Source organism: Euphorbia lathyris, chromosome 3, assembly GCF_963576675.1.
Source record: "Euphorbia lathyris chromosome 3, ddEupLath1.1, whole genome shotgun sequence".
In the NCBI taxonomy this organism is placed as follows: Eukaryota; Viridiplantae; Streptophyta; class Magnoliopsida; order Malpighiales; family Euphorbiaceae; genus Euphorbia; species Euphorbia lathyris.
Window position 1 is genome coordinate 57,412,427 of NC_088912.1, and position 9,623 is coordinate 57,422,049.

Here is a 9,623-nt window from a genome sequence, read left to right on the forward strand (position 1 = left end):
AGTAATCCTCAGACTCAAAGGAATATTAATTAGTGATTTTGGATTATGGAATGTGATACTTTGACTCTGTTCAAACACGATCCATAACAGAGATGACTCTGGGGTGTGTGCGGGCAGGCGTTGGGTATCACATGAAGCAATTGCAGGATAGTTGACATTGGATTGAGCATTTGTCACTCCTGATAAATGGGAGATACGTCCAAGGATCGCTTGTGGAAGACTTGACTCTAAATCCTTGCAAGGTGATAGCTTAAGACTTGAAATGGAGATTTCACTTAACCTATCTATTCGGAGTTAACTCGGCCTGTACAAGTAAAACGAACGTCTCACTATATGTGACTTGACATAATCCATAGTCATAAGATTCTATTCAATGATGTAGTTGATAAAGGATCGAATTATACTGTAACTAATACGGAAAGGTCAATGACGGAATCAACCTGTCTTCTTATAGCTCTAGGGGAATGTTTACGGTTCTGCCTATCACAGTCCTCGCACTCATTCCGTTATACAAAGATTAAATGTAATTGGGAAATTAATTTAATGGTTGTATACGACTAGTAGTAATAAGAACCTAATGGGTCACACATAAGACTTGGAACCAAAAAGAGGAATGTATATTAATTAATTGATGGAAGCCCAACTTAGTCCACTAAGGCCCAAATAAGGAGGGGGACGAAATTTAGTGTGCTTAGACACATGTGGGAATTAATTTAATTTTGACAATTTTAATTATATTATAATTGTGGATTAAATTAATTAGAGGATAATTAAGTTAGAATGTTTATTGTGATTAAATTGCTTCTAATTATTATCCTATTAAATAAGTTAATATTATCTTTATATATTTAGATATAATTATAGATAATGGGGTGAGATCCAGTGTGACAAGGGGTTAGGTTGTGACAAGGAGCTTATTGTGTGACATAACAAAACTACGTAGTTTTGATGATAATTGAAAAGGGTAAGGTGACAAATTTGTAAATAAAAGGAAAGAGAGGATAGAGAAAATTGTTTTATTTCTTTTCTTTAAAATACATTTTCCCGACATTTTTCGAAATTTTTTATACTATTAGACTCGTCTAAATTAGACGGTCATTTAAGATCTCTGAAGCTCAAGTAAAAAAAATTTCGGTGAACAGAATCCGGGTGGGTGTTTTCTGACGAAAACAAAGTGTCCAGAAAATTTTCAAAAAATTTCAAAAAATGTAAAACATTATTCTGAGAAACTTTAATTCTTGGGACGAAGCGACATTTCTTACGGTTTAGTCCCAATAAAACTTGTTCCTTAATTTTATCCATTTTACATGCTTCAACAATTTGTTGGGTCAAAAACGTAAGGAATCTCGTTTTGAGCCAAGAATTAAAGGTTCTTAAAATGATGTTTTACATATGTTGGAATTTTTTGATAATTTTCTGGATAGGTTTTTTGTCCTGCTTACATTGTTCCGACAGTGTACGAAATTGTTCCAAATCAGTGACCATTTGTTCCAACATAATACTTATATTGTTCCAATAGAATAAATCAGCGTACCAATTTATCCAACAAAATAGTTCTATTATTCCAGCATAATACTTATATTGTTCCAACATAATAAATCAGTTTACCAATTGTTCCAAATCAATTTTATTATCTATGTCTTCAATTTCATTTTTAGTTTTTTATTATTTAATATAGTATTTTCAAATTTATATTAGTTATATTATTTAGAAAATAATTCTAATTCTTATATTCTTCCAACAGAATAATATAACAGAATACTTATATTGTTCCAACAGAATTGTTATATTGTTCCAACAAAATATTGCAACACATAGTGCTGAAAGGTAAGACCAAAAAGTTCCCAGAAAATTATCAAAAAACTCTAAAATATGTAAAATATCATTTTAAGAAACTTTAATTCTTGGTTCAAAATGAGATTTCTTACGGTTTTGACCCAATAAATTGTTGAAGCATTTAAAATGGATAAAATTAAGGAAATTGTTTTATTGGGACTAAACCGTAAGAAATCCTATTTCGACCCAAGAATTAAAGTTTCTCAAAATAATCTTTTACATTTTCTGAAATTTGTTTGAGAATTTTTTGGGTAATGTCTGTTTTCTCACCGGAAAACGCCCACCTAATCGCCGGATTCCGTGATTTGGGACTAAACCATAAGGAATCTCACTTTGAGTCAGGAATCAAAGTTTCTCAGAATGATGTTTTACATTTTCTGGATTTTTTTGAAAATTTTCTGGGTATTTTTTTCTCACAGAAAAACAAATCGCCGGATTCTATTCACGAGATTTTTTTTACCTAAGCTTCTGGGATCTTAAAATGACCGTCTAATTAAGACGAGTTCAACAGTATAAAAGTTTTTGAAAAACGAGGTTGGAAAATTCGGAAAAATGCATTTTAAAGAAAAGAAATAAAACAATTTTCTCTTTCCTTTTATTTACAAATTTGTCACCTTCCCCTGGTTAATTATAAAATTGGTCCTTGTCACACAATAAGGCTTATCACACTATAAAAAATGTGTCACACCTGATCTCTCCTCTATAGATAATAATAATAAGAGTATTATTCCGAATATAACTCTTAATTAGTAGCCTAATTCTATCTAACCAGGGTTTAGATACAAGAGGTTATATATACCCCCTCCTATTGTGAATTTAGGCTAACCCTAGTCTATCCCATAGACTGAGATTTTCGACCCCTATAGTAGAGGACGCAATTCCACTGCTTGTTTCCATTCGATTGATTTTATCTCTTTCTCTTTCTCCTTGATCTTGGGTTGATTTATTAGAGGCAATTTCCTTTGATTGTTATTCATCGGTTGTATTCTAATCGTTTACTTATATGTTTTATTATGTTCATGAAAGAAGAAAAGACATACAAAAGAGAGAAATTCGTTTTGCTCCTCCTACATCGGGTCAGTTCACGTTTTCACGGATTCCCGGAGATTGAACCGTCGGATCGTCACGATTTTTGGACAGGAGCTTCTAGACATATTCTTCCTTGGTTTCACCGTTGGGATTGTGGTTCGTAGGTCTGGAAGGTCTGTTCGAGTAAGGGAAGATTGGTTAACAGATTCCATCTCTTTCGAAGTTGTGGGCACTTCGTTTGCAACGATAGATTGATCGTCATAAAGGTATTTATGTTTAATCCCTCATTATATGAAATAACGATTAACGGATCTTGGGAAAAGGGAAATAGATAAAATAGGTAAAAAATTTATATTTCCACTGCGCCTGTGTTTGCCTATTTCCCTTTATTTTTTATTTTACAAAAGTTAAAAGTTCAAAATTTTAGGCTACACTTGTCTAATTCTTCTTATCTTGCTCTTCCACCTCATGCTTTACATCTTGCCACCAATTTCTAATATCTCCACCTCATACTTCTTATCTTGACACATGTTTTTTCATATCTTCATCTCTTGCCACATGTTGATCTTATTGCCACCTCATCCTTGGTCATTGCCACCTCGTTCTTATTTTTCTTATTTTATCTCATTTTCTAAGAAAATGGATCCTCCTCTTTTCCTTGATGGGCTTCTTCTTTGGGCCTTATGGAGTCAATGTTCATGGGCTCATGTCTTATGAGCTCAATTCTAATTAAACATGATTTTCTTGGTCCATATATGGATTCATAATGGGCCAATGTTTCTAAACTGTGTTTATATCTCTTATCCATTAATTTCGTGTGCATTTCTGTCAAAATCTGCTGACTTGTTTCATTAGCCATTTCCATTAAATAATTGATGGTTATCATTTCTTCAACTTCCCCATGGTTCGATTTAGTTATTATAGCAACTTTTTTTTATTTCTAATATAGTCTTCTAGTCTGCACTTGATCGTGTGGATCCCGTGCGCTCATTTTTCTCCTAACCAAGATTTAAAATTTTCTAATTTGCATGGAATTTCCCATTGATGGTCTGAATTATCTACATCAATCTTAGTGTTCTTACCAGTTTTGAATATCTGAGCAATTATTATGGGTTTCCCTTCTAAGTCCATAGCAACATCAAAAATTTGAACACAAAATATCCCTCTCCCAAATCTCAACCCAAGTTCGTCAATAGATTTAGGTATTATGGATGGTAGTTTTGAAATACTATGAAGGCTCTCATCAGTCATGACTTTGTCCAGAAATCCATATCTAAATAGTTTCTGAACAACATCTGGACTGTAGTCTTCTGAACATATATACCTAGGATATTTGGTCATCTTAATGGTTCTATATACAGTTTGACTTTTCTTATATGTAAAAAATTTCATGATATTCTTATATGCCGCTGTCATTTCTGGAGGAAATTGTAACCTGAGAGACTGTGATTTCTGATGACTTCTGATTAACCAGCTTAGAATAGTTCAGGGTGATAGCTCCTGAGATTCCACTCGATGAAGTTGGTACATCAATTGGCTTCTTATGAAGGTCTCCTAACGACAACAACAAGAATGGAGCTCCAGACAATCGCTCGATGAGCGAGATCCTAGCACCACACCGACACCACAACTTGGCTAGGATTGTGGCTCCCAATATCCCAGCCAACTCTTGGTGAAATCAAGTTGGGGATGATTTAGTTGATCCAACAGTCTGGCTTGTTTAGAGGTGGGGTGCAAGAGAACCCAAATGACCATCTAGACTGGTTTTTGATGTGTGTTGACACCTCAAAGATGAACGGAGTTCCCCAAGACGCTGTTCGGTTGAAGTTGTTCCCTTTCTCATTGACGAGACAAGCTTTGGAGTGGCTATGGTCATTAGAGCTCGGGTCTATCACCACATGGACATGCTTGGAGAAGGAGCTTTTGGCCTACTACTTTCCACCTTCTAAGATGGTGATACTAAGGAGTGAGATCACCTCATTCCACCAACCTCAGCACGAGGCGCTCCACACATCTTGGACCCGATTCAGAAAGATGCTTCGGATGTGTCCACACCATGATATTCCTAAACACACCTTAGTAAGCATCTTTCACCATGGTTTGTCGCCAACTAATCGAGCTACTATAGACTTCGCTGCACGTGGAGATCTATTTAGGAAATCAGCTAATGCGACATATGAGGTGATCAATGAGCTGGCACAGAAGACCATGCATTGACAAGATAAGAAGCTTACTGGTCCATCAAGGCAACAAGTGTTTGCCATGGAAAACCAAGAATTGAACCCTATTTATGGCGGAGTTGAGCAAGAAGATGGATGTTCTGATGGGTAAGCTAAGCCAGCCCACACCGCCTCCTTTCTATGTGCATTGTGGCAGTGACCACCAAGGTAAAGATTGCCAAGCCGGCAACCCCTTCACCGGATATGGGATGGAGAACATCAACTACATTGGGGGATAATAAAGGTATAATCAAAACCCCAATAATAAGTATAACTCCTATAATAACAATTGGAGGAGATCTCAACACCCGAACTTGCCATATAGCAACTCTAACCAGAATGTGTTGAGGCCTTCCAGTGGGCTTGTTAATGAGCATAAGGAATAAGGGATTGGCATACCCCCGTACCAATAAACAAGCTCAAGCTCCTACACAACCTTCTGGCTCCCAAGATGAAGTGCTGAGCTCGGGAATCACATAGTGATTCCCATATTTCTCCCTAAATACCAAATATATATATATTAAAAAAAATTAGGGGTGAAAAAGTGTGATATTTATTCACACTTTTCACCCCCCCTCTTCACATCCCTTCTTCATTTATTTTGCATTCTCTCTCTCTCTCTCTTCCATTTTCATCTTCTTCCTATTTCCTTCACCTTTCTCTCTCAAGAACCCAAACCTTCAAATTTCCACCAAAATCAACATTTGAGGTATGGTTTCTTACTAATTTTTGATTTTATACATGTTTATAACTTTAGTTTTTCAATTTATGCTCTCTAAATATAGTTTTTCTGTAAAACCTAACTTTTACCATTTTTCAATTTGTACTTTCTAAATATAGTTTTTTTTATAAAACCTAACTTTAGTCTTTACATGCTTTTGTTAATACCTTGCTAATTTGTTTCATAATAAGTGGTTCTAACATGTTTTGGTTATAATTTGTGCCTTCTGACCTTGAGTATACGCAAACCCTTGATTTTGGGTATTTACACTTTGATTTTTTAGCTAAGTTTTTGTAATCTTGCATAAATCTAACCTATAGTGTTAAAATATGCTTGTTGGTAGTCATTGATTTGGCAATTAGTTATAACTTTGTTGTTTATGTTTTGTAAATTTCGGGCTAACCTTCAATTATTCACCGTAAATTAGGATGGTAACTGTAAATTGTGTAAATACTAAACTTTATTGCTAACTCTTTCCAATTGGTGTTCTTCTTTTAATTTACAGTGAATATGGGACGAAAGAAATGAGCTTTAAAGGGAAAGGGTAAGGAAATCGCAAACGAATGAGGTAATGTCAACCACGGGGTAGATTTTATCCATTCTTTAAGAGATAAGTAAGGTAGTGCTTTTGACTTAACTTGTAAGGAAGAAGGGGAAAAATTTAAATATTTTTCTGGTCTCCCCTGCCCCTATGCATGTTTTTGATTTAGCTTATTTAGCAACTCTAGGGGTTGATAAGGAAGTTCGAAAAGTTTTATAAATGGTTCGAACTGGCCACCAAGAAAGTGGTTGCTTATGATAGCATCACTTTAGAATTCCTGAGTACGCTAAAAAGGGATAATAAAGTTAATGGCTCAACTTATTCATTTAGGTTAAAGGGTCAATTTTTTAAACATCAATATGAAAATTGGATAGCTTCTTATATGAGGGTAGAAAATGACACTAGCTCTCTATTTTGTTGGCCTAAACAAATGGGTCCTAATAAAGCATCGCATGAACTAACTGGGCGTGATGACTTCAATCCTAATAACTTTAGTCCCGGGTCTCTACGAGACCCAGTGCTTAATTTAATTCATAAGTTCATAGCCCATAACCTGCTTGGGGAAAAGGAGAGCAATAAAGTCAGTAAAACTGAGGTCTTTTTGTTGTGGTGTATTTTCAAGGGTCAAGTGACTAACAATATAAATGCGATTTTTACTTGCTTTAATGAAATGATAAGTAAAAAACGTAAGTACGTTGGGTTGGGCTACTTAGTGACTAATTTTGTAAAATTTTTTTAGGAAAACACATTTTTTCAAGAAAGTGGCCCACACCTACCTTCTGTTATTGGCAAAGACTTCCTTAGAAAGTCTACTTTAGAACTGTTTTGCAGAATGCTAGTCAATTAGAGGCCGAAGAAAGTAGTCAGCCCTGAAAAAGGGCCCGAAAACCACCACAACAAATAAAAGAGGAAGAAGGAGAGGAAGTAGAGGAAGAAGAAGAAAAAGAAGAATAAGCCGAAGAGCACCAAGAGGAAGAGGAAGGACCTTCGGTTCAGGACCAACTGCAATCCATGAATGCCATAATACTCGAGATGAGAAATCTCAATTTTCAGACTTATGAGATGGTCCAACGCATGGATTAGCGCATGATAGGACTCGAGCACATAGCAGAAGATTACTGTAACCGTCATAATTTACAGTGGCCCTAGCCCCCGGCCAACCAGTGAGTTGTCTTCTCCATTCTAACTCTTTACATTATGTACTTTGATTTTTAAAATTGCAATATTGGGACTTATTACAAATTCTAAATGTGAGGAGGAGGGCTAGACAAACTCCACAAATTTTTTATTTTGTTGTGTCGTGGCTAGTTTTAATTTTTCGTTATTTTTGTTGATTACATATGCACGATCTCCCCCATGCATATGTATGATTTCCCTGTTTTCACTTCTACTTTTAATCACATGTATCTGGTTTCCATGCATGTGAATTTTTTCTCTGTTTTCGCCCTTAGTTATTTATTAGCATATGTTTAATTCCTCTGTTTTCACTCTATGTTTATCAATAATATGTGTACGATTTCCCCATGCATGTGAATGATTTCCCTGTTTTCTACTTTCTGTGTGTCAAATAAGTCCTCAAAACCCACTTCCTTCGAAGTTAAACTTCATTATTTGTCCTTGGAAATCGAACTTAACCTTGCATGCTAGCTAGTTTAAATGTAAGACACAACTCTTGTATCTGTAAAAGCATGAACTAAGATCACACTTAGACCCTACTTTGGATAAAATGCTAAAATCATTGCTTGGGTATGATAAGTTAAGACTTGAAGGTATCTGAATTTAAACTTGAGTTTGGAAAAACCAGTAACAAAAAAATTGAACCCAACAAACTGTGAGTTAATTTAAGCCTAAGAGTGAACATCAAAAAGCTCTTTTTCTGACATTTTTATATGTAAGATTTGACTTGTGAGAGGTTATAGATTTTGCACTAAATACCGAGTTGAGTCTACATGTCTTGATTTAAAACAGTAAACGGTGAAAAAGACTCTGTAGAATTAACCCTTTTTATTTTTATTTTTGTTTTTTCTTTTTCATCAAATTTAGGAAGCCCTTTTGAGCCTAAATTTTAAAATTTTCAATTTTTCTTTCTCACCTAAACCATGGAAAACTTTCATTAAGTTTGTTTTAGCACCTTTTTGTTTATGGCATCCTTCTAAGAGCAAGTTAAAATGCTAAAAGGTAAACGAGCACACATGTTTCAATAAAAGACCAATTACTCTGTCTACACTTAAAAAAAAGGGGAAGAACATCATTTGGATTCCCCAAACACAATTATGATCGACCTTTAGTCATATAAAAAAAGAAAAAAAAAGAAAGAAAAGAAAAGAAAAGAATTTTTTTTATGCTATTTCAATAAAAAGCTCGTTCCCTTTATATTTGCTAATGTAATCTATGCCATCCTTGTTGTTTTTAGTGCTAAACTCCTAACCCAGTTTTTAACCTCTTAACCTACCTTCATCAAAAGGGCGAGCCTTGGCGCAACAGTAAACGTTGTTGTAGTGTGACCAAGAGGTCACATGTTCAAGTCTTAGGAGCAACCTCTTGCCAAATAAATTGATAGGGGAAGGCTTGCTCCCAGTACACCCTTGTGGTGGGACCCCTCCCCCGTAGTGCATCGGGCCGCCCTTTTTTTTTAACCTACCTTCACCCTTAACTACATTGCAACCCAATCTTGAGACTGTTTTTGATGTTGTTGGAGTCAAGTAGCAAAGTAGAGGTACTCGGATAAACGTGTAAACTGACCATAACTTTGAGCATGAACAAAAGTTGAGAGTAAACACTTGAGCCACCTAAACTTTTATGTGTGATTGAGTGACCACTGGTGGGGTGTTTTATTGGTTATCCTTTAAGCTCGTTTAATTAACATGTATCCTTTTCTTAGAAGTATGACCTATGTTAATTGAACTAAGGCTTTTGGACATCGTGTCTCTATTTTGTGTTTCCGAATATATGCAATTACATATGCTTGTGTTTGTGTCAGGTAGGTTTTTCTAGTTTGGCTAGTAGATTACGGGTTTAGTTTTTACGTTACTTGCGGACAAGTAAAGTTTGAGTGCGAGGAGGTTTGATAGGGGTCAAAAAACCTTATCTTTTGGTACGGTTTTTATAGTAGTTTTACATTAATTCCAGTGAATAAATAGTAGGGAAAAGTACAAAAATAAACCTTATGGTTACACCTGTTTTCGATCGACACCCTTGAGGTTTAAAAGTTTGTAAAATGGTACATTGAGGTTCATTCCGTTAGCAAACACATGCCAAATTGACTACAGTGTTAAAA